The sequence below is a fragment of the Oryx dammah genome, unplaced genomic scaffold, assembly GCF_014754425.2.
Source record: "Oryx dammah isolate SB20612 unplaced genomic scaffold, SCBI_Odam_1.1 HiC_scaffold_8, whole genome shotgun sequence".
In the NCBI taxonomy this organism is placed as follows: Eukaryota; Metazoa; Chordata; class Mammalia; order Artiodactyla; family Bovidae; genus Oryx; species Oryx dammah.
This window is the reverse complement of record NW_024070192.1, coordinates 33658155-33683633: the sequence shown is the minus strand read 5'-3', so window position 1 is coordinate 33683633 and position 25479 is coordinate 33658155. Positions and strand designations below refer to the sequence as shown.

At 49.5% G+C, this 25479-nt stretch overlaps 1 protein-coding gene and 1 non-coding gene across 2 annotated transcripts in view; both read left to right on the top strand.

Annotated features, from left to right (window-relative positions):
* Positions 1 to 25479, top strand: part of NTN1 (netrin 1) — a 189490-nt gene that overhangs the window by 72651 nt on the left and 91360 nt on the right. The window lies entirely within an intron of this gene.
* TRNAS-GGA lies at positions 14461 to 14533 on the top strand. The gene has a single exon. It is a non-coding gene; the product is annotated as a tRNA-Ser (tRNA).

Below are 25479 nucleotides of genomic sequence, written 5' to 3'. Positions count from 1 at the left end.
GAACTTTGTATGAACGTGGAGACATTGGATTAGATTTACATGTTCAGCTGGACATCAGTGCCTGGGGTATGACTGACTTCTCCCAACTACTCTACAGGTTGGGCTGATAGGTTTAATGTATTTTTAGCCTATGATGCAGTTGGTTTGCAAACTAAGACTTTAGGTTTGAATCAGAGAAACTTTCGGTAAATTTGCTTTGGTCAGGATTCTTAGTTGCAAATAATAGAATCCACTACTCAAGCACAAAGGGATTCGTTAAAGAGTAGATAACTCTTAGAATTGTTGAGAGGGCTGAAGAAAAGACTCTTAAGTGGACTTTCAGGAACAAAGATCCCAAATGTCTCCCAGAACAAGCTGCCTGGTAGCTGCTATCTCTGCCACAATCAGGAAGTTGCAGAACCAGGCAGTGGAGGCATTACTGCAGCCCCAGAACCACGACTCCCCTGCACTGCCCACCCCATGGAAGGATGCCCCCTGCCATGGCTCTCTTCCTGCAGATTCACACAGGCGCCTAACTGGCAGAGCCCAGATCACACACAGGCCTAGCTGCCAGGGAGTCGGGAAAGAGTGCCAGCTCTCCAGACCCTGGATGTGGATCAGATCTTTATAGCCACCATTTTGGTAGCTTTGCCTTAAAAGATAAACAGAAAGTGTCTGAGTCTTTCACTTTTTAAATTAAAAATTGAGAATTTAAGACATTATTCAGGAAACATAGCAAATAGACTGACATGGTGTGCCCAAGAAAGCAGGCCTAAGGTGGTACAGAAAGCATTCTCAGACTCGTCTCAAAATCTCAGCCATCCATCTTTCAAGGCTCCATGCCACCTCCTTCAGGAAGCCTTCATCTTAAGGTGGAGGACTCCATCATCTGCCTTCTCAGAACACTTCATCTGCTTACTGTCTAGGAATTTTTATATTCTCCTTCATTGATGGTTATGTGCATCCAGGTTTTCTCTTCCATGTCTCTCTTTTTGACTTTTTTTTTTAATAAGAGAGTGTTGCTGATAAAGTATCTTTGAAGTACCTTTCATTCTCTTATTTAGTTCCATTAAATACCCCTCCTCCCACATACAATGAGTACAATCAATTTATCCTTCCGTATTTTTTCAACTTTTACTGCATATAAATATCTACGCCCAATGCAGAGTTGTTTTATGAGTTAACGACTTCATCTAAATCCTATTGCCACCAGATGTATCATTTTATAACTTGTGTTTTTGTGATGGATCCATGTGGCTTCACTGGGCTCTACTTCACTCATTTTAAGGATTATATGATATGACATTGTAAAAGTAAGCTACAGTTCATTTATCCATTTCCTATTGATGGCCATTTTGCCTTTTTCCTGGTGTTTTCTTATTACAAACATTGCTGCAATAAGCAGCTTTGTCCGTCCTTCCTGCGGGTCATGTGTGGGATTTTTCTAGGATGGACACCAAAACCCATAATTGTTTGGCTCTTTCCAGTACTGTTAGATGCTGCCCGATTGCTGTCCAAGATGACTGCACCAATTTCCACCAGCTCTACAGGGAGGCTTTCATTTCTCCCTGCCATCTCACACACTCAAGTATTGTCAGACTTGTATAATTTTGCTAGTCCAATGGGAATATTGTTTCAGTTTGCATTTGCGTGGCTGGTTTAATTTGCATATGCCTGCTTATTAGCGAGGTTGAGCATCTTTTCGTATGTTTATTGACTTTTTATAGGTTGCCTTTTCTCTAACAGGCATATTCATAGCTGTTGTGTATCTGTATGGGATGTCTTGGTTTGTCTTTTTCTTATTTATCTGTTCTTTTTTTTCATATTTATTTATGTGGCTGGATCAGGTCTTGGTTGCGGCAGGTGGGTTTAGTTGCTCTGAGGCACCTGATATCTTGAACCTGTGTCCTCTGCATCAGAAGGCAGATTCTTAATCGCTGGACCCCCAGGGAAGTCCCTGTTGAGTTCTTTATATATTCTGGCTACCAGTTCTTTGTTTTAATGCTGCCATTCTTTTCCCCCAGTCTATCATGGTCCTTTCCCCCTCCTGTCCTTTGTATCCTCTGATGTGGTTTTGCCCCATGCAGATGCTTGAGTGAGGGCAGAGCATGCTTCCCCACTCTGGATGCCGCCTGACTCAGCACCTCAGCATCCGCGTCAGTGAGAAAACCTGAAACCGCTTTCAGGGCTGCCCCCTGCAGTGGGAAAGGCAGGATTCCTTTTCCTCCTTCCCACCTCCTACAGCTTTCTCTGTCTCAGTGTGTTTGTTTTTTAGGACTGTCATAACAAATTACCACTAACTGGGTGACTTAGAGCAGCAGAAATTTATTTTCTCACGGTTCAGGAAGCCAGAGGTCTGAAATCAAAGTGTTGGCAAGGTTGGCTTGAGGAAACCAAAATTGAAAAAGACACATGTACCCCAGTGTTCATTGCAGCACTACTTACAGTAGCTAGGGTATGGAAGCAACCTAGATGTCTATCAATAGATGAATGAATAAAGAAGCTATGATACATATATACAATGGAATATTACTCAGCCATAAAAAGGAACACATTTGAGTCAGTTCTAATGAGGTGGATGAACCTAGAGCCTATTATACCAAGTGAAGTAAGTCAGAAAAACAAATGTTGTATAATGCACATATATGGAATCACTCAGTTGTGTCCGACTGTGACTCCATGGACTTGTGGCAGGCTCCTCTGTCCATGAGATTCTCCAGGCAAGAATACTGGAGTAGGTTGCCTTTCCCTTTCTCTAGACGATCTTCCCGACCCAGGGATCGAACCTGTGTTTCCTGTATTGCAGGCAGATTCTTTACTGTCTGAGCCACCAGGGACACCCTATATATGGAATCTAGAAAGATGATACTGATGAACCTAATTGCAGGGCAGCAATGGCAATGCAGACATAGAGAACAGACTTATGGACATAGGCAGGGGCCTGGGGGGCAGAGAGGAGAGAGTGGGATGAATGGAGAGAGCAGCATGGAAACACATACACACCATCTGTAAAATAGACAGCCAGTGGGAACTTGCTGTATGACTCAGGGAACTCAAACTGGGGCTCTGTAACAACCTAGAGGGATGGGAAGGGGTGGGAGGTGGGAAGGAGGTTCAAGAAGGAGGGGACGTATGGATACCTATGGCTGGTTCATGTTGATATATGGCAAAAAACAGCACAACATTGTAGAAATTGAAGAAATTATCCTTCAATTAAAAATAAGTAAATTAAAAAAAAAAGTGTTGGCAGGGTTGGTTTCTTCTAGAACCTCTGAGGGAGAATTCAGTTCATGACTTTCTGCTCCCTTCTGGTGGCTGCTGGCAACCTTTGGTATCCTTGACTTATAGATGAAACATTCTGATTTCTGCCTCTGTCTCACAGGACCTTCTCTTCTGCGTGTCTCTGTGTCTTTCCGTTTTCTCTTTCTTATTAGGACACCTGTCACTGGATTTAGGGCCCACCCTAAATCCAGGACGATCTCACATCAAGATCCTTATCTTCATTAGATTTGTAAAGACTCTGTGTCTAAATAAGGTTATATTCACAGGGACCGGCAATTTAGGACATGGTCATATCTTTGGGTGGCTATTCAACCCACTGTGTTAATCTCAGAGAACAACTGGGCTGAGATCAGGGTGTGTATGTGTGTGTGTGTGTGTGTGTGTGTGTGTGTAAGTAAGAGGGCACAGCCTTGGAGGACGTAGAAGAGGAGAAGTGTGTGTGTGTGTGTAAGAGGGTGCAATCTTGGGAGGATGTAGAGGAGGAGAAGTGTGTATATGTTGTGTGTGTTGTGTGTGTGTTGTGTGTGTGTGTGTGTGTGTATGTATGTGTGTGTAAGAGGGCACAGCCTTGGAGGACGTAGAGGAGAAGAAGTGTGTGTGTGTGTGTAAGAGGGTGCAATCTTGGGAGGACGTAGAGGAGAAGAAGTACCTGTGTGTGTGTAAGAGGGCACAGCCTTGGAGGATATAGAGGAGGAGAAGTATGTGTGTGTGTGTGTGTGTGTGTGTGTGTGTGCAAGAGGGCACAGCCTTGGAGGATGTAGAGGAGAACTATGTGTGTGTGTAAGAGGGTGCAGCAATGGAGGATGTAGCTAAGGAGAAGTGTGTGTGTGTGTGTGTGTGTGTGTGTGTGTGTGTGAAAGAGTGCAGCATGGGAGGACGCGGAAGAGGAGAAGTACATGCCCAGAGGAGCAGTCTTCTGGGAAGCGCCGTTCCCCAGAGAAGAGTGGCCGTGCTTGAAGCTCATGTGGTTGGTATGGCCATGCATGTAGTTTAAATAGTAGTTCATCCCATTTTCCATTTGTGCAGTGCCCCAGAAAAGAGGCAGTGGGTGCAAGGGAGGACGCCCCCTGGCTGGCATCCCCCTGGCCTCTATGGAGCTGAGCAGGCGGCCGCATCCCTGCAAAAGTAGGCCAAGACAGGACCCAGTGCAGCCTACTCCATCCACTCACAAATCTTGCCTTTTACAGATGAAGGAAAACAAACAGGACCCATAGGAAAACAATAGAGCAGAACCAAGGAAAAAATTAGTACCATCCATTAACGCTCGTTTTTTGTGGATTCCATACTAATGAAGCTACCTACTCACTGGAATTCGTTTGTACCCCCAGAAACAGTCCGCACTGCCCTTCCACAGTCATCGGGGAAGAGCAGCGCTGCGAGCACTCTGAGTCACCCCTCAAGGGCACATTCCCAGCTGAGGTCGTGCAAGGCGACGCACAGCCTTCCTGTCTCAGCTCATGCTGTAAACAAGCCTCCTTCTTGCGGTCTACTGGGTGCCACATTTTTGGAATTTCTGTGCTTTTTGTTGATGATTTCACTGTTTAAAATGGCCCCCACGTGTAGCGCTGAAGTGCTGTCTGGTGTCCCAAGTGCAAGAAGATGAGCTTCACGGAGAAAACCTGTGTGTCGAATAAGCTTCCTTCAGGCATGAGTTATGGTGCCGTTGGCTGTGAGTTCCATGCTCATGACTCAACTATATATTAAATAGGGTGTCTTTAAGCAGATACACACGTGCAACAAGGCTAAGCACTGACCAGCCTACAACGGTGCTGCGGCCAGAGCGCTTCGGCCAGAGGTTCATAGGAATCTAGCGCTGCATTTCACGTAGGAGCAATGGTTCAGTATTTGCACACTGAGTGTTCCCGCAACCATGCAGACTGTGGCCACCACAAAGAAGAGAGTCAGTTGCATCTAAAAAAGCCCACCTGTGAAGGGATCAAACGACAAAGATCTAGGAGCAAATGTCAGGAAGTTGGCACCCTCAGTGTTAAGAAGATATTCTCCATGCAACCAAAGCCAACATTCCTCAGTTGAGGACAGTCTGAGATTAAAGAGATCTGAGGTTAACAACAGAATAAATGGACACGGAGTCCATGGAATGGAAATATAAGGAAAGGTTACAGGAAAACTGAAACATTAACTGCAGGATCAAAATCCATTTTGCAGGCAGTAAGGAGCAAAAAATGTGTCTAACAGTAGATGAGTTAAAGAACTCATCTGACTATAAAGTGAAATGTGTATGATTCAGCTAGTAAGGTATTGTTTTTATATTATATATATACTTACATGACTCTATCATATTATTTATTGACTTACAAGGTGTAAGGAAAAGAGAGTATTTAAAATATGTGAGCATATGATGTTTTTAATTTCTTTTTTTAAGATGTATATGTGCTTACTTATTGGAGAAGGAACTGGCACCCCACTCCAGTGTTCTTGCCTAGAGAATCCCAGGGACAGGGGAGCTTGGTGGGCTGCCATCTCTGGGGTCGCAGAGTCGGACACGACTGAAGAGACTTAGCAGCAGTGCTTACTTATAAAGGTCTGGATGACTATATTAAGGTATTTAGAGTGAGATAAAGGTTACTTTTAGTAGATAATATGGATATGTTTCTGTAGTGTTTTGAGTTTTTGCAAAGAAATATATTGATATTATTACTTGGGCTAAAAAATTAAAGTGCGGGTAAAGAGGAATGTGAAGAGGAACAAGAGTCTCTTGATGAGGGTAAAAGAGGAGAGTGAAAAAGCTGGCTTGAAGCTCAGTATTAGAAAAGTAAGATCATGGCATCCAGTCCCATCACTTCATGGCAAATAGAAGGGGAAAAAATGGAAGCAGTGACAGATTTTTTTCTCTTGGGCTCCAGAATCACTGGGGATGGTGACTGTAGCCATGAAATTAAAAGACACTTGCTCCTCAAAAGGAAAACAATGACAAACTTAGCATATTAAAAAGCAGAGATGTAACTTTGCCAATACAGGTCTGTATTAGTCAAGGCTATGATTTTTCCAGTAGTCAGGTACAGATGTGCAAGCTGGTCCATAAAGAAGGCTGAGCACCCAAGAATTGATTCTTTCGAACTGTGGTGTTAGAGAAGACTCTTGAGAGTCCCTTGGACTGCAAGGAGATCAAACCAGTCAATGCTGAAAGAAATTAGTCTTGACTATTCATTGGAAGGGCTGGAAGCTGAAGCTCCAGTACTTTGACCACCTGATGCAGAGGATACTCATTGGGAAAGACCTTGATGATGGGAAAGATTGAGGGCAGGAGGAGAAGGGGTGACAGAGGAGGAGAAGGGGTGACAGAGGATGAGAAGGTTGGATGGCATCACCGATTCGATGGACTTGAATTTGAGAAAACTCTGGGAGTGGAGGACAGAGGAGCCTGACTACAGTCCATGGGATCATGGAGAGTTGGACACGACTTGGCAACTGAACAACAACAATAAAAGAGGAAAAAGCCTTACAGTGTAAGCTGCTGAGAAGCAGTTCCTCCTGTGTCCTCTCCTGGTTCTTCGTTCCCCCATGACTTGCCCATCATTTATCCCATGGCTGAGCCGTTTGCATCTGTGCCCGTCTCCTTCTTTAGTGAGGAGGGTAAAGCAAGGAGCCCCTGCCCTACCCCATCCTCTGGATGCTCCAGCCTCAGTCTCCCTTCTCCCTCCACCAGCCCCAGCTTCTTCCATATGGGAGCACCTGGGTAGGTCCAGTGAAAGTGGGAAGATGTAAAACCCCCAGCTCCCAGTGCAGGGGGCCCAGGTTCAGTCCCTGGTCTGGGAACTAGATCCCACATGCTACATCTAAGAAGTCTGCATGCTGCGGTGAAGATCCCACAAGCTGCAACTAAGAGCCAGCACAGCCTAAATAAAGAAATATTCAAAAATAAGAAAAGAACTAACGACCTCAAGTTCATTCATTCTGGTGACCAGAAGGTGTGTCGAGGCTCCTTCAAGGCTTTTGAGAAAACCTTTGGAGCTTTGGCTGGAGTGTGGGAATTGGAGGTGGTGTGTTGGGATTGTCTGAAGGTCCCGTGTGTTGACATCTGCTCAGCATGTCTCCCCAGGTACCCGGCAGCCGGCTCACTGGGTCACAGAGCTTGCGTCAGGAAGAGAAATCCATGGCTCTGCCGAAAGGCTGTCCTTGTCCACAGAGGTTCCTGGAGCTGGACAGATCTCGCTGAAATCGGGAGCAGGGTTTGATAAATGCTCGAAATGCTCCCACTTGTGTGTGTGCCGGAGTTCACCGAAAAACCAGCTTCACAAACACAGTCAGGAGGCCTCTGAGGGAAAGAAGGCAGGCGGGATGGAGATCTGCATGCTGACTCATGTGCCCCCAGGGCCGGTGACACACAGCTCTGACATTTCCCCTGGCCTCAGCCTCCAGGGACAGCAGGCCTGGCCGCGCTGAGGTCCTGGGCCTGGCAGCCTCCGGTGGAGTGGAGCGATGGGGGCCAGGTACCCACTGGCCTCCAAGCCCTGGAGGGACCTCCTCTCGCCCTCTCTCTCTGGACAGTTGGAGCATTTTCCTCTTGCAGACAAAACAAACGGGGGCTGACGGGCGGAGGCCCCAGGGACTGGCTGGGTGGCCCTTCCGTCAACCTCGGCATTTGTTTCTCCAGGGGACAGACCGTGGAGGCTTCTCGGAGGCCCGGAAAGCCGCCTGTGGATCTCATCATCTTATTTGGTTAACCGAGTGCCGTGGCCTCTCGGTGCTGGCGAGGGCTCTGTTGTTCTTGGAAACGAGGCTGCGAGCCTCTCAGACCCTTGTCCGCACGGGCAGGCGGCCCTGAAGAGCGCGGAGTGAGGGAGCAGGTGCTCTTTGGCGAGGCCAGGCAGTGTGGTGCGGTGGGCAGGGGCGCCCTGGGGTCAGGAACATCCCTGAATTGTGACTCTGTTCCTCCCTCCCACGCCCGCCCCCACCCCGGGCTGCCCGCCCACCGACTAGCTGTGTGGCCTCCGCAGGCCTTCATGTCGTCGCTGGGCCTTCGCGGGCCCACGTTTGCTCCACAAGGAACAGCTGGATGGTCTCTGGCCTCTCTGCTGGCTCTTTGCTTCTTCTGTGAACCGTTGATTGCAGGAGACCCTAGATGGTGGGGGTTTTCCCCTCCCCCTCCCCCTCCCCTGCCTCCTTTCTCTATCTCATCTCTCTGACTTCCCCCGACTTTATTTCCAAAGCTGAAACCCCAGGCTCTTCTGTGGAGGTGAGGACAAGGATGCCTGCCTCAGCTTAAAACCCAGGGCCAGAAAACCCTCCCATCCATCACACTCATGTTGTCACTATGGAAGGTCCCCGAAGGTCAGCTTCCAGTCGTCCCTCAGGACAGTCTTATTTGTATTGCCTGGGGGGTCTGGCCTTTCACAGAATACGTGAAAAAAATACCTCTTGTCCTCCCCAGAAAAGTTGATAATAAATGTATTCTTTTGAAGCTAGACAAGCAGTTGTAGGTGGGAGAACATTCCAGTATGTTAAGATACAAGTATGGGATATAAGTATTTTTAAATGTTGAGTGCATCCTGTTGCTTGTGTTTCTTCTTGATGGAGGATATCTTGTCTGCTTTTGGGTGGAAGGGGTTTGTGGCCCGAAGTACACGGGGTGGCTTTTGATATGAAAATGTGTATTGTGACTCCCTAAATGGGGTGAGGCACAGCGGCTGGGGTGGCTCCGCAGAGGAGGGGCCTTGGTCCAGCCCAGCCAGGAGCCACTCTGGAGAAGCTGCGAGGCGTGAAAGGGTGCTTTTAGGAAAGTCTGGGTCAGACATGATGTTATAGGAAAAACTGCAGCGTCTGGGGAAACAGCGCGTGAATCGAGAGGAAGCCAGGGGACAACGCAGGGAGGATGTAAAGCAGACTGTTAGTGGGAGCTGGAGAGAGGGGCTGCCTGGCCGAAGGGGCTGGGCGGCTGCCTGGAGGGGAAACAGGAAGGGATGCCCTGCTGCCGGAGGGAAGGCCGGGCATGGGGTGGAGTGGTTAAGGAATGGCTGGTGATGCCAGGAGTCCGGCTGCACCATTCTGGAGCATGAGGACAGGCAGAGCCTCAGACAGGGCAGCTGGCCCTTGGTCTGTGCCCAGAGGAGTGACTGTCGGCTCGGGAAGCCTCCCTGTGGGGGGCTTGTTGCCCATCTGCCCGGACGCGAAAACTTTGGGGTGGGTGAGTAATAGGGTCCACAGAAGGGAGAGGGAATCTGGCCCAGCACCACCTTGGAAAGGACGGAGAGAGGTAACCTCTGCCTCCCTCTGTCCCCTCCCATGTTGCAGGTGAAGGGGGACAGGTATCCCATCTTGGGCTCCAAGCAGCTTCCAGTGTGAAAGAACAGAGACCATGGGTCACACCTCCGGCTCCAAATCCTGTCCCTCCCACTTGCCAAGTGACCTGGGGTGGGGTGAAGGAGGGCAGGTTCATCTTCGTGCCTCAGTTTCCTCACCTGTGAAAAAAGTGAAAGTGTTAGTTGCTCAGTCGTGTCCGATTCTTTGTGACCTCATGGACTATATCCCACCAGGCTCCTTTGTCCATGGGATTCTCCAGGTAAGAATACTGGAGTGGTAGCCAGTCCCTTCTGCAGGAGATCTTCCCAACCCAGGGATCGAACTCAGGTCTCCTGCATTGGCAGACGGATTCTTTACTGTCTGAGCCACCAAAGAAACCCTCCTCACCTGTAGAAGAGTGTTAATATTAGTGCCCCCTTCAAAGGGATGTGAGGTTTAAGTTAATTCTTTTTTAAAAACAGCTTTCTGGAGGCATGATTCACGTACAATAAACACAGCCACTTGAAGGATATATTGACAGTTCAGTGGCTTCTAGTATATTCAGAATTGTGCAGCCATCACCACAGTGGTGACTTTTGTCACCCTCCTCCACCCCAAAAATACCGTATTCACCAGCTGTCACTCCGCATTTTCTCCCAACCCCCTCTTTTCCCAGCCCTAGGAAACCACCAACCTACTTCCCTATTCCGGACAGATTTCATATGAATGGAATTATATACTCTGTGGTCTTTTTGTGACTGGCCTCTTTCATTTCGCATCCTGATTTCCAGGTTCATCTGTGTAGTAGCGTGTATTAGAACTTCATTCTTTCTTATGGCCAGGTAAAATTCCATTTTATGGACACACCATATTTTATTCATTCATCAGTCAATGGGCGTTTGCGTTGTTTGTGCTTTCTTGGCTGTTGTGAATAATACAGCTGTGAACATTGGTGTATAGGTTTTTGTGTGGATGTGTGTTTTCATTTCTCTGGGGTATATACCCAGGAGTGGAATTGCTGGGTCACATGATAACTCTCTGTGTAACTGTTGGAAGAACTGCCGGATTGTTTTTCAGCGTGGCTGCACTGGGAGGAATGTGTGAGGCTTCCACTTTCTCCTTACCCTTGCCAGCACTTGTTAATATTTGTCTCATCTGGGTGGGTGTGCAGTGGGTGGGTATCTCATTATGGCTTTGGTTTGCGTTTCCCTGATGGCCAGCGATGTTAAGCCTCCTCTCATGGGCTTGTTGGTCATTTGTACATTTTCTTTGGAGAAGTGTCTATTCAGATCCTTTACCGTTTTAATTGGTTACATTAGTTCTTAGATGTGCTTGAGAGGAATGCCTTCCCCATGAGAAGCTTATGGAAGTCACCGTTAGGGACAGACCCCTGGATTTGGCATGCCAGACTCCTACCTGTGTGCAGGATTCAGGGGTGGAGGTGGGGCTGGTGATGGCTGCATAAATTACCAGGCATGCAGGAATGGGTACCTTTCTATTTTCTTCAAATATACCCCCAACTCGGGGAGAGGCTGAAATGTTTGCAACCCACCACAGGCCAAACGCCCACCTGCACCTTTCCAATTTGGTTTTTCTGCCTCCCTCTGGCTGGGCTGTCCACACCTGCTGCCTGTGGCTGTGAATTCATTGCTGCTCAGGTTTTGGATTCTGTTCATCCTCAAGCCCCCCAAGAGGCTGCTGGTGGGGGTGTCAGCAGTGATGGGAGCCCCATCAAGATGCCCCAGGGCCTGTCCCACCCCCACCTCCATCACACCTCATTATCCTCCTACTGTTTTTGTACCAGCTGCCAGTTGCTCAGGTGGCTCATAGGCTCTGTATATGCTTTCCTTTTCCTTTTTTTCTTGCCTAAAAATACTCAGTTTTTTCCAAGAGTTGAGCAGTGCTTGCTGAGGATTGAATTCAGGTTTGGTTTGACCTCAGCACTTCCACAGAGAAGGGAATGGCAACCCACTCCAGTACTCTTGCCTGGAAAATCCCATGAACAGAAGAGCCTGGAAGACTGCAGTCCATGGGGTCGCTGAGGGTCGGACACGACTGAGCGACTTCACTTAGACTTTTCACTTTCATGCATTAGAGAAGGAAATGGCAACTCACTCCACTGTTCTTGTCTGGAGAATCCCAGGGACGGGGGAACCTGGTGGGCTGCCGTCTATGGGGTCTCACGACTGAAGCGACTTAGCAGCAGCAGCAGCAGCACTTCCAAGTGCACCATCTCTTGTGCCTTACTGGAGACCTGTGTGAGCCTCAAGGGAGGAGCCCATCCAAGAGCTTGAGGATTAAGCCCCCAGGCTATATGTCACTCTCCGCATGGTGGGACCAGGAGGGAGGCCGGCCCTGTTTCAGTACAGGGCCAGGTGGGGCAAGGAAAAATGAGGACACCCATGGTCCAGATGGACACGAGCAGAGAGCGGGAAGTCATAATTAAAATTCCCAGGAGAAACCCGGGTCCCCGCAGCCAGCTTGTTAATGACCCCGCTGGTGATAAAACTCCCGTCTGCTCCAAAGGACGATTTCCTCCTCCTTTTCCTCGAGGCCATTTATATTCAGATTCTTGTTCCCGGAGGAGGAGGGGGAGGCATTCACTCCTCCCCTCGAACAGCCCCTCCCCAGCTGCTCCCTCCCTGCGCTGTGCCGGGGAGAGTTAATTTTTCATCCCGCAGTATGATATCTGGCAACGGTGCCTCACCCTAATTTTGGATTCCTCCCCCTGCTTCTCTGTTAATCCGTGCCTGCTGTAAGCGTGCTTCCTCCGTGACTTCCCCCGCTCTGCTCAGGCCCTCACGTTCTCTCTGGGACCTCTCGGCATTTTTATGATGACGATCTTTCTGGCACTGGGATAATCTGTGTTCCCTCACGTGTGCTCTGCAGAAGCTTTTCTGCCTCCCCCCACCCCTTCTTGTGCCCGTGAGTCATTCAGCCAGCTCCCCCCCCCGCCCCCCGTGTCACCCCCTTATAGGAATGCGGTCTGCAGCATCTCCCCTTCACCGCCCACCACCCCACACCCCTTGGTCAGCTGCATCAGGGCCCAGCCCAGGGCTGGCAGTTCTGGCCAGGAACAGTTTTTCCCTGGACACTCTGGAACAGCTGCCTCCTGCTTTCAAAAAGCATCCTCCCCTCTGCTGGCTGCCCCAGGCTTTTCTGGCCCCCCCCCCCCCCATCACACCTACTTCAGCCAGATCTCTCAGTTCTCCTGTGTGTGACCATTTCCGGACTTCTTGTGGTCTCAGTCACCTTCCCCCTGCAGCTCCTAATTTGTCAGTGCCTCTGTTGATATGGCAGAGCTGGAATACTACCCAGTCAGGGTCAGGGTCTTTCCTGGTCTGTATGCATTTGGGGTTCTGAGGAATTAAAGTTCCAGAATTACTTTTTTTTTTTTTTTTTTAGCAGCAACATTCAGTCAGTCCCTGCACACCCAGAAGTCCTCTCAAACTTGGCTCATAACTAGCAAATGGTGACTCTGATGGAGCAGTGGCTTTTATTTCCCAGTGATCCTGCTGGTCACTCTACGAGGATGCCTTGACCCCGGATGAAGAGCAGAAGAGTGGGTCTAGGGGAGCCCTATATCCCAAGCAGTGGCTGGGTGGTCAGGGCACGACCCCAGCCCCCACGTCTGGCGCTGTTCTGTTGTTTCCGATTGTGTATGTGTGTGCTCAGTCATGTCCCACTCTGCGACCCCATAGACTGTAACCTGCCAGACTCCTCTGTCCATGGAATTTTCCAGGCAAGAATACTGGCGTGGGGTGCCGTTTCCTACTCCAGAGGATCTTCCCGACCCAGGGGTTGAACTGCTGTCTCTTGCATCTCCTGCACTGGCAGGCAGATTCTTTTTTGAGCCACCTGGGAAGCTGATTAAACTGTCCTATTGTTTTACTTTTCATGTTACAAAGCCAATGCTTATTCATTGTGGAAAACTTGGAAGACTAGACTAGAAAAAAAGAAAATGCAAGTAACAGTTAATCCCACCAGCCCGAGTGACTGCTAACACCCCAGAGCATCTGTCACCTTGCATACCTTTGTCTATGAGTGTTTGTTTCTGTCACACACAGTCATACTGCTTTTCACTTAATATATCGTTGCCGTCTTTCTGTGTTGTGGAATAGTCTTCTGCTCTGGAGTTCTGTGTGGCCGCGTAGTTTTGTATCTGTGGATGTGCCTTGGCTTACTTCATCAGGCATTAAAGTAGGACTTTGGGGCTGCTTTCGGATTTTTTTGCACTCTAAGCTTTGCTGGGTTGATATCCTTCTGAGTGGATCTTTGTGCCACTCTGTGTTGCTTTAGGATAAATTCCCAGATGTGAATCTGCTAGGTCAGAGTGAGCACATGTTGAAGACAAAATCTCAATGCATGTCGTTGCTTTCCCCTCAAATCATCCCAGTTTACAGTGCACGGCGTGCTTGTCCCCATTTTCACACGGACGTGTGTACACGCTCAGCCGCTTCGAGTCATGGCCGATTCTGCGACCCCGTGGACTGTAGCCCGCTGGGCTTCTCTGTCCATGGAATTCTCCAGGCAAGAATACTGGAGTGGGCTGTGGGTTGCCATGCCCTCCTTCAGGGAATCTTCCTGACCCAGGGTATCAAGCCCACTTGTGGGTCGCCTGAATTGCAAGTGGGTTCTTTACGCTGAGCCATGGGTGGAGGCCCTTCTTCTCATGTATGAAAGAAAGAAAGAAAGTGAAAGTCAGTCAGTCATGTCTGACTCTTTGCAACCCATGGAACAGTCCATGGAGTTCTCCAGCCAGAATACTAGAATGGGTAGTCATTGCCTTCTCCAGGGGATCTTCCCAACCCAGGGATCGAACCCAGGTCTCCTCCATTGCAGGGCAGATTCTTTACCAGCTGAGCCACCAGGGAAGCCCAATAATACTGGAGTGGGTAACCTATCCCTTCTCCAACAGATCTTCCCGATCCAATAATTGAACCGAGGTTTTTCTGGGCTTCCCTGGTGGCTCAGAGGTTAAAGCTTCTGCCTGGAATGCAGGAGACCCGGGTTCGATCCCTGGGTTAGGAAGATCCCCTGGAGAAGGAAATGGCAACCCACTCCAGTACTCTTGCCTGGAGAATCCCATGGAGGAAGGAGCCTGGTAGGCTACAGTCCACGGGGTCGCAAAGAGTCGGACACGACTGAGCTACTTCACTTCACTTCACTTTTTTTGCATTGTGGGTGGATTCTTTACCAGCTGAGCTACCAAGAAAGCCACTCATGTATACTGGGCACTAATTACTCTAAAAAATATTGGCTAACCTGGAAGATGAAAAGTAGTATTTGATTGTTTTAATTTGTGTGTCTTTGAGAACTTACAAGAAAGGTTGAACATTTTCCCTAGGTTTATATTTTGTGGATTACCTAATGGGATATCCATACATTCTTCTAGTAAGAGCTCATCTTTCTCCTTAAGGAACCCTTTCTATGTGAAAGATTGTAACTTTTAGTCCATCTTTGGTCTTACAGATCTTTCTCTTGGGTTAGAATCGAGTTTATTATTGAAATTTTAAAATTTGTGGTGCTTTTTGACATATCAAAAAAGTTTAAAATGGTCCTGAAGTGAGATACACATTTTGTAGTTTTTGCTTTTGGTATCATCCTTTAGAAAAGCGATCTGGACCTCAAGATTATATAGCTACTTACTTTTTGTTCCAGTCATTTTTGCAGCCTCATTTCTTACAGGTAGACTTAATTTTTTAAATTTATTTTTTAATTTATTTTTGCCCACCCTGCATAGCATGAGGATCTGTTTCCCAACCAGAAATCAGTCCTGCGCCCCCTCCACTGGAAAGGGAGAGTCTTAACCACTGGACGACCAGGAAAGTCCCCATTTCTTCCATGTAGACTTTAAGTCTGTCTGAGTTTCCTTGGAAGAAGGAAGGGAAGTAGAGTGTAGCCAGTATACTTCCTGGATGGTCAACCAGTTGCCTCAATACCGCTTATTACTTAATCTGTCTTTTTTGCCTCTACTTTTGCCTTATACTTTCTGGATATAAGCAAATCTTATTTTAGACTTCCTGTTTGATTACGTTTTGTCTCTATTCTTATGCCAGTTCATACTGGTTTGACTCTTGGGGCTCAGGATACGCTAAAACTTCGGGAGGCTTGGTGATCTGTATACCAGCAAAGTATTCATGTTGCTGAATCAAGTTTTTGAATATAGTTATAATCACCGTCCTCCCTGGTGAGAGTAACCCATCCGTACAGTAAGTCCCTTACAGACGAAGGAGTTCTGTTCCTAGAGTGCATTCATTAAGTGTATTTGTTTGCAAATACAACAAAGTTAGCCTGAGTACTCACCTAACATAATCAGCGATACACTGCTGCTTTTATGCTTGCTTCCAGACATCCTGGGCTTGAAATAAAGATGTCATACTTCTGTACCCTATACAGTGTTGTTGTTCAGTCGCTAAGATGTGTCTGACTCTTTGTGACCCCATGGACTGCAGCACACCAGGCTTCCCTATCCTCCACTATCTCCTGGAGTTTGCTCAGATTCATGTCCATTGAGTCAGCGATGCCATCCAACCATCTCATCCTCTGTCGCCCTTTTCTCCTCCTGCCCTCAATTTTCCCCAGCATCAGGGTCTTTTCCAGTGAGTCGGCTCTTCGCATCAGGTGGCCGAAGGATTGGAGCTTTGACTTCAGCAACAGTCCTTCCAATGAATATTCAGGGTTGACTTCCCTTAGGACTCTGTACAGTGCTCTACAGTACACAGAAGCACAACCCCTTGCTTGTAGAGGATGCCCTCACGTGACAGTGTACGCCTGACACGTGAACCAACTTATGTTGATTGGATATGAGAACGCACGTTAGCTTCTTTGAAAGTTTGCAACTTGAAGGTTTGTATGTAGGGGACTCACTGAAGTTTTTTAAAGCTTGTTTCTCTGGATCCTGAGTACAATGACTTTGTCTTCTGAGCTATCGAGGGCTCAGGTCTGTGGGCAGCGCTGGGCTTGTCCCTTGCCCCTCAGCCTTGCACAGCGCCCGAGCCCCCGGAAAGGCAGGTCTGTATCAGCCCAGGGCCCTCCGTTCCCACATCTCATAGTTATATCCATTTTTCTTAAAAAATCAGCAATCCTGTTCTGCTGACTCATGTTCTCTGATTCCCAGATGCTTTTCTTCCATAATTGGGAGTGCCAGCCACCATCCTTGCTTTTTCCTTCCCGAGGTGGGAAATCCAGGGTGGAAATGTGGGGGAGGACACCGAGGTCCAGCGAGTAAGGGAACCCCCTTCCCTGCTCCCTTCCCTGGGCTATTGCCATGGCAGTCTCTAAGACAGACCGTCCTCCGGTGCCCTCCTCCGGGCAGCTTGTCTCCGGATTCCACTTCCTGAGCTTTAGGGAACTTGTGGGTGGAAGCCTCCTGGGTGGTCTGCCCAGACTCCCAAGAGCTGTGTAGCCACACCTTGGGCAGGGCCTAATATGGCCTGGGCCACACTCAGCAGCGCTTTCTTTCCTGACAACGATGCCGACGATGACAGTGACTTCGGTGATGACCAGGCAGTAGCTGGATGCTGAAGAGGACATCCTGTAGAGGCCTCCTGTTTGCAGATCATAGTTTAATGACTGAGCACCACCCTGTGCCCTGAACAGTGGGAGATGCTGTGGGCAGTTAGTAGGAACCAGCTTTTACAATGCCTTGTCCTGCTACCTGGCTTCCCCGGTAGCTTGGTTGGTACCAAGAATCTGCCTGCAGTGCAAGAGACCCAGGTTCAATCCCCGAGTCGGGAAGATCCCCTGGAGAAGGAAATGACAGAACACTCCAGTATCCTTTCCTGGAGAATCCCATGGACAGAGGAGCCTGGCAGTATGTACAGCCGAGTGGTTGAGCTCTCAAACCCTGACTCTGCTTCTACCATGATACACTGACAGATGACTTCGCATTTTTGTGTCTCAGTTTCTTTATCTGTAAAATGGGGATGTAAAACAGGGACGATGTGAGGATTAAATGAGTTGGTCTGTGTGGACATCTTCTGGCGCCTGGCACATGCTTCATGTTTGTGGTTAGCGTTATCGTGGTTGCCGTGTATGTGGCTATTTTTCCTACACTTCTAGCTACTGGAAGCTCTGTGAGTGCTTTATTTATTTATCTGTCCTTTATTTTTATTTTTTTTAATTTAAAAAATTATTGAAGTATAGTTGATCAACAGTGTTGTGTTAATCTCTGCTGTACAGCATGACGATTCAGTTATTGTCATTGCTTTGTCGCTGAGTTGAGTCTGACTCTTTTGCAACCCCGTGGACTGTAATCCGCCAGGCTTCTCTGTCCATGCGGATTCCCAGGCAAGAATACTGGAGTAGGGTTGCTGTTTTCTTCTCCGGGGGATCTTCCTGATCGAGGATTGAACCTGCGTCTCCTGCACTGGCAGGTTGATTCTTTACAGCCGAACCATCAAGGAAGCCCTGATTCAGTTATATATATATTCTTTTTCATAATGGTTTATTTGAATATAATTCTTTGTGCAATGCTGTTGGACCTGCTGTTTATCCATCCTGGGTGTAATAGTTTGCACCTTCTAATACCAAACTCCTAATCCATCCCTCCCCCAAGCCTTCTCCCCCTAGGCAGCCACCAGTTTGTTCTCTGTGTCTGTGAGTCTGTTTCTGTTCCACGTATAAGTTCGTTTGTGTCATTCTTTTGCATTTCATGTATAAGTGATATCATATGATATTTGTCTTTCTCTTTCTAACTTACTTTGCTTAATTTGATGATCTCTAGGTCCATCTATGGAGAAGGCAATAGCAACCCACTCCAGTACTCTTGCCTGGAAATCCCATGGACGGAGGAGCCTGGTAGGCTGCAGTCCATGGGGTCACGAAGAGTCGGACACGACTGAGCAACTTCACCTTCACTTTTCACTTTCATGCATTGGAGAAGGAAATGGCAGCCCACTCCAGTGTTCTTGCCTGGAGAATCCCAGGGACGGGGGAGCCTGGTGGGCTGCCGTCTATGGGGTCGCACAGAGTCGGACACGACTGAAGTGACTTAGCAGCAGCAGCAGCAGCAGGTCCATCAATGTTGTGCACATGGCATTATTTCATTCTCTTTTGTGGCTGAGTAGTATTTCATTGTATAGATATGCCACAGCTTCTTTACCCTTTCATCTGTCGATGGAGATTTAAGTTGCTTCCATGGACTGGGGAGCAGGATGTTCAGAGGGGCAGTAGATGCAGAGGAGAAAGACCAGACTCTGTCTCCTGACTTCTCTGGTTGTATTGAATACTTAGCTTCCACTGGGCACACTTGCCCTTAGAAACCACTGTGGACTCTGGGGGCTGGAGATACGAGTGTCAGGGACCCCAGGCCTCCTGCAGCTCGGCGCAGGGAAATGGTGGAAACCACCAATGATTTCACTGATACGTGAGACCTGAGTAGCTTGGGGCAGAGTTAATATTGGGAATCAGGAGGAGAAAGTCCAAGTTCGTCTAAGGGTATCCCAGGCTACCCTGGCCTCTGTGGTCTGGAGCTGGAGCTTCTGATCTGATCCACCCACCTCAGAACTGTTCCCGCGGCTCACCAATGGAGTGGGAGGCTAGTGGAGGGTGGGCCGTGACCACGACGCTCCTGGCCATCGGCCCTGGACCGAGGCAGCCAGCTGGAGGGATGTGGAGGCGAAGGTGGCTCCCCAGCCTGGCACCTAAACTTGGCCCATGGGTTTTCTCCTTGTCGTCAGTGCAGGGCAGAGGAAGTGTTCCTCATCCTCTCTACATCCTCCTCCTTCGCCCCCCGCCCCCGCCCCCTTAGATTCTAGCCTTTGGACTCATTTTCTCCATCTGAACCCAAGGCTGCACCTGGTGGTTTTCCTTGGATTCAAGTCTTGGGAGGAGGTGGAACCCAGAGACCTTGGCATGCCTGGTCCGTTTGGTACACCACCAGGGAGTCCTCTTACCCATCCCACAGGCCCTCTAGAATGTTCCATCTCCACCCTCTTCCCAGGGCTTGTGTGGTTGACGTTTACCTAAACCCAAGTGGAGAGTTGTGACCAAAATAAAAATCTTGCTGGAATTTCTAGGCACTGAGAGAACAGAAAGAAATGATCCCTAGAGTAAAAAAAAAATTCCCCAAATCGCATTTGACATTTTCAGAGATGCTCTGGACCAGAAGAAAGAGAATCTACAACTTAACCAAGGGCCTGCAGTCCCGTCTTAGACGCTGCCCTGTGTGACCCTGGCCAGGGGCTTGGTTTTTCGCTCATAGAATCAGAGTGCTGGCTCTATAATCCCCCAGCCCTTTCTGGCAGTAGTAACATGGCTCGAAGTGGTTCCCTTCTCTTGTTACCTAGAGCAGCATAAATCGAGAGCTGAGATTAATACCCTTAGTTAAGTCTCTGGAGAACTCAGACCTGAGGAAACTGAAACACACTCCAGCCACTATGGGACTGGGTTTATAGTGGGTCCACTGGAGACCTCGTTCAGGGCATCGTGACTTGCGAGGCTCCAGAGTGGCTGGGGAACCTGGAAGATCCCAGAAAGCCTGTCCTTGAGGGAGGGGTGGTCAGAAAGGGAGGTGGAGCCTCCCCGGGGCGCAGTGGGAAGTGCGAGTTAGAATTGTCAGTCTCAGGTATGCCTGCTGGTCCCCTCATAGCTGCCGCTTGCTGGTTATCTTCATTGTCCCGACCACTTTTCCTCTCAGGGAGGAAGTAGTCCCTTCTGGCCCCAGCATTGAGCGACCTTGTGGATTTCATCACGCCTACGGTTCTCTTGGTTCTAAGGTTTGTGCATAAGTTAAAAGGAAAACGCAAGTGAAATCAGGAGCTAAGCTGCGTCCCTCTCAGTATATATCTTCCCCAGTCTCTGATGGCTCCAGGTCGTTAGTGTCCACATCAGTTATACGGTCACCTCCTGCGAAGCATGTTCGATCACTCACACGTGGCCTGTGACTGTTTTCTTAACTTTAGTTTTTGGCTGCACTCAGTCTTTGTTGCGACCCATAGACTTCTCTCTAGTTGGGGTGTGTGGGCTTCTTACTGCAGTGGCTTGTCTTGTTGTGGAGCACAGGCTCTAGGGTGCGTGGGTTTCAATCAGCGTGGCACCTGGGCTCGGTAGTTGTGGTTCTCGTCAATAGTTACAGCACTCGGGCTTAGTTGCTCTGAAGCGTGTGGGATCTTCCTGGACCAGGGGTCGAACCTGTGTTTCCTACGTTGGCAGGTGAATACTTTACCACTGAGCCACCGGGGAAGCCCCAGGAGTTTCTGATCTTATTTGGAGGTCTCTGTCCCGAGAGTTGTAGCTGGGGTGGCCACCTGCCTCCTGGGCCGACCTCCCACTGGCTGCCCTTCAAACTCAACCGCCCTGGGCTGAATCCATCTGCTCCCCCAGACCTGTCCCCACTGTGGGTTTCTCCTTGGTCCTTGACATCTCTTGGACCCTAAAGACCTCAGGGCATCTCAGATGTCTCCCCCTTCTTCATGAGCTGGTGTCCAACCTCAAGGTTGAAACTGGTGTTTAACCTCTGCCTAAACCCTTCCAGTGGCTATACCATTCTGATTCAAGCCCCCAGGCCACACCATCCCACCCAAGTTTGCAGGGCCTTGTGGCCCAGGGGTTATTCTTGTCTATCATGAGAGTGGTGTCCAGATTAGCTTAGTGTCTTGAACTTTTTTTGTCTCGGCCCGTATTTCCTGTCTGTTTTCCGACAGTGCTATGCTGAGTCGCTCAGTCGTGTCCAACTCTTTGCAACCCTGTGGACTGTAGCCTGCCAGGCTCTTCTGTCCATGGGGATTCTCCAGGCAAGAATACTGGAGTGGGTTGCCATGCCCTTCTCCAGGGGATCTTCCCAACCCAGGGATCGAACCCAGGTCTCCCGCATTGCAGGCGGATTCTTTACCATCTAAGCCACCAGGGAAGCCCAAGAATACTGGAGTGGGTAGCCTATCCCTTCTCCAGGGGATCTTCCCCGACCCAGGAATCAAACTGGGGTCTCCTGCATTGCAGGCAGATTCTTTACCAGCTGAGCTACCCGGGAAGCCCTTTCCAAGAGTGACCTCCATGCTCTTCCTCCAGACTGCCAGGCACATTCCTGCCACTGGGACTTTGCACTGGCTGTTCCTTCTGCAGTGCTCCTCCCCTGTGTGTATCTACGTGGCTCGCACCTTAGCTGTTTTAAGGTCTTTACTCACAGGTCACTGACTGGGTTACCACCTCTGTGATACTCACAGCACGCATCTCAGACACTGTGTCCTCCTATCCGGCTTTATTTTCCTTCGTAACACTCGTCATCCTCTCGCACGCCCTGTGATCCCTTCCTGTGCCTTGTTGATTGTCCTTAATCACTGGTGGCAGAGATTTTGTCTGTTCCTGACTGATTCTCCTGTGCCGGGCACAGTGCCTGGCACGTGGGCTTTCAATAAATAGCTGCTGAATGAATGAATGACGTGCATTTACCCCATGTTTAAATGGTTCATTTTAGTTTCTCTACTCGATGCTGGCCTCCTGGAGGGCAGAGCCTTGTTCTGTTTGTTTTGGCCATCGTATTTCCTCGATGCCTTTTTGGTGAATGAATGATTGTCTCAGCCTCTGTCGGGATTCTCTCTCTGAATAGAATTCTGAGCATGTCACTTTGGCCTTTGAAAGGCTGTCTTTTTGGGTAGATTCTGTATATTCATCCAATCCCCTTGTCACTGAATCCTTTGACATCTAATCCCTTGTCACCTAACCACAGCCGGGTACCTGCTTCCCTCTGTGCCCCCAGCACCCCACACTCATACTCCTTATGCTCTCACTTTGCCCTTCCTGATGGCTCAGTGGTGAAGAATCGACTTGCCAGTACAGGAGACGAAAGTTGAATCCCTGAGCCAGGAAGATCCCCTGGAATAGGAAATGGCAACCCACTCCAGTATTCTTGCCTGGGAAATCCCATGGACTGAGGAGCCTGGCGGGCTACAGTCCGTAGTGTTGCAAAAGAATAAGACATGACGTAGCAACTAAACCACAGCATTGCCCTCTAAAAAGCCCTGCGCTTTCATGAACGTGATGCAGTCCCATCTCCAAGCTTTGGCTCCTGGTGTCCCACCTGCTGTCCCACCCGCTGAGAATGCCCTTGCTCTTGGGCCCCTGGCAAAACCCTAGTCATCCCTCACTTGGCTTGAACCCTTCTTGCTGGTGCATCCCTCCCCTCCAGCGGGGGCCCACTCCCTAAGTCATGCCTCCTTCCTTTGCTCGAAGATGAACTCTTCAAGCCAGCTATCACATCCCATGCCCCTTCATGCCCTTGGGCTTGGCACAGTGTCTGGCGTGAGGCCAGCCTGCACGTTTAGTGAATCAATGAAGAAATAAACGACGCATCCACACTGATAACACAAAGCTCCACATGACTGAGGGTCAACAGGAGTGTGGTCCAATCCAACTCCTGCAGTATTTTAATTAAAACTCAGTTATTCCTTCCGTAAGGGCTTCCCAGGTGGTGCTAGTGGTAAAGAACCCGCCTGTTAATGCAGGAGACATAAGAGATGTGGGTTCAATCCTTGGGTCTGGAAGATCATCTGAAGGAGGGCATGGCAACCCACTCCAGTATTCTTGCCTGGAAAATCCCATGGACAGAGAAGCCTGGCGAGCTGTGGTCCATGGGCTCACAGAGAGTCAGACATGGCTTAGTGACAAAGCAGCAGCAGCAAGAAAAAAGGATGCTGGGATAAATGCTTATGTCCCCATCCTCCGACACACTGTGCCCCTCTCCCAACTTCTCTCTTTTTTTCTTTTTTTTAGAAGTTGGTCTTTATGAAGCCCGCATCTCATCCCGCACTCCAGTCTTGAGTAGTAGGAGCACGCACTGTGGTGAGAAGGTGAGGGCCTAGAACCAGCAGGCAGACCCTGCCCTTTAGTCCTTATAGAAGTTAAGGCCCTTCTGCAGTGTCAGCCTGGCCCCTCTAACCCTTCCTCCCCAGCTCATCCCTGCCCTGCTCCTCATTTATGGGCAGAAAGTGGGCAGGATGAGGGCAATGGGAGATTCCAATCTCTTTAGTGTCCTAAAAGGAATGTACATGGACAGTAAGAAAAGAAAAACACAGTGACTGCTCACTTGGGCTAATTCTCTGTTTCAGGGCTCAGGAGAGAGCCTGAGTCCCCATGTTGGTCTACAATTTTCCAGTCCCATTTCCTCTGCCTGGAGAGCTTTCCTTCCTTCCCTCACACACCCAGCTCCTATCCCTTTCTTAAGACCTAGCTCAGATGACACCTCCTCCAGAAAGATCTCTCTGCTGGCCCCATCAGAAGTGACCTCTGCGTTTCTAAACCCTCCTTGTGCACAGTTGGTGCCAGGAACCTGAGTTTCATCCATGCTTTGTCCCTTTCCCATCAGACTGTAAGCTTCTGGATGTCACAGACAATGCCTCCTGTTGACATTTTATCCCACCCCACCCCCACCCCCACTTCCCCATTGCCCAGGTCAGTTATGACGTGAAGCTGGAGTGCAGGCAATGTTTGCTGAGTGAATATTTTTTTCCTGGCAGGGGTGGGAGGAGGGAGGGAATCCATCATCAGGAGCCGATCCTGCATGAAGAACTTTTGTTTTACTTATGTACTTATTAATTTATTTATGTATTTTTGGTCATGCTGGGTCTCTGTTACTGCGTGCAGGCTTTCTCTGGTTGTGGCGAATGGGAGGCTACTCTTCATTGCGGTTCGCAGGCTTCTCATTGAGGTGGCTTCTCTTGTTACCGATGGCAGGCTCTAGAGTGTGTGGGCTCAGTAGTTGTGGCACAGGGGCTTAATTGCTTCGAGGCATGTGGGATCATCCCAGACCATGGATCGAACCTGTGTCCTCTGCATTGACAGGCGGATTCTCAACCACTAGACCACCAGGGAAGTCCCATGAAGATTTGTTGAGAGAATGAGTGAATGAATGAGTGAATACTCAGAGCATCCTATCCCTGGGGTGGGCTCGTCTCCACCAATAAGAGCTGCTAAGCATTTCCGGCATTCGGGGCTAGACCAGGTCTTTCCCAGGATCTGGTTCTGGAAGGAGGTGGGTGTTACACAATGCCCAGGTCAGGGACTGTGGCCCTGTGGTTTGCTCACGGCTGGCCCCCCTGAAGCCCAGCTCCCCATCCCCTCCCTGCCCAGCCTCCTCTACCTCCCGTAGTGAGGCCCGCCCCCCCTGAAGCCCCAGGGCCTGCTGGTTTGCAGGAATCCCGGTGTGTTTTTTTCCCAGCGAGTGACTTTAAATCGTCTTTAAAATGATTGCTCAACTTGCAAACCCCTGCAGGCGGGTGTCTGGGGTGGTTTGGATCCCGCTGTGCATTTCATTCCTTTCCCCAAATTGCTCATTATTTTATTTGCATAAATGTTAGTGGTGAGATATTGCCTCAGGCCAAGGAAGCTCCAACAGACCTTGTAATGGGGTGGCCGAGTCGGTGGCAGTGCCTCAGTCCGGCCGAGACGTCTCCGATTTTCTCCGGCCCGTCCTCTGCGCCAGCTCCTGCAAGAGCAGACCCAGGAGAAGGCTCAGCCTTGAGCTCCAGCCCCGTCTGTCCCTAACCTTGGCCTGCCCCTACCCCTAGCATGTTGTCACCCAGGGCCCTGCCTGGGTGGGAGACGGAGGCCAAAAGAACCCTTGCTCCCACCTGGGCTCTGGCAAACCCACCCCCCCATCAGTCAATCTGTCCACACTGACTTATTGAGAACTGTCGCACTGACAGCTGGGCCCTGGGTACTGTCACGGGGAGATGGGGGAGCGAAAGACACAAGGAAGTAAGCCCCTCATGCAGGGGCAGTGTGGACAAGACGAGGCGGCTGTGTTAGGTCCCAGGCCAGAGGCAGGCCATTGGAGCTCTGGCGGGGGAATGGGGAGTTGGAGGAAGAGAACTTGGGACCTGGGGGGTGAAGATGGGGACTGGAAGAGGGCCGTGAAGGTTGGAAAGCCAAGAAGCCTCTAGGACTGTTTTTTCCCACCAGGTGTGCCCCAGGTGGCAGGTGGCTGGGAGCCCAGGCCAGTCTCCCACAGGGAGCAGGTGGGCAGACGTGTCCGGGCTC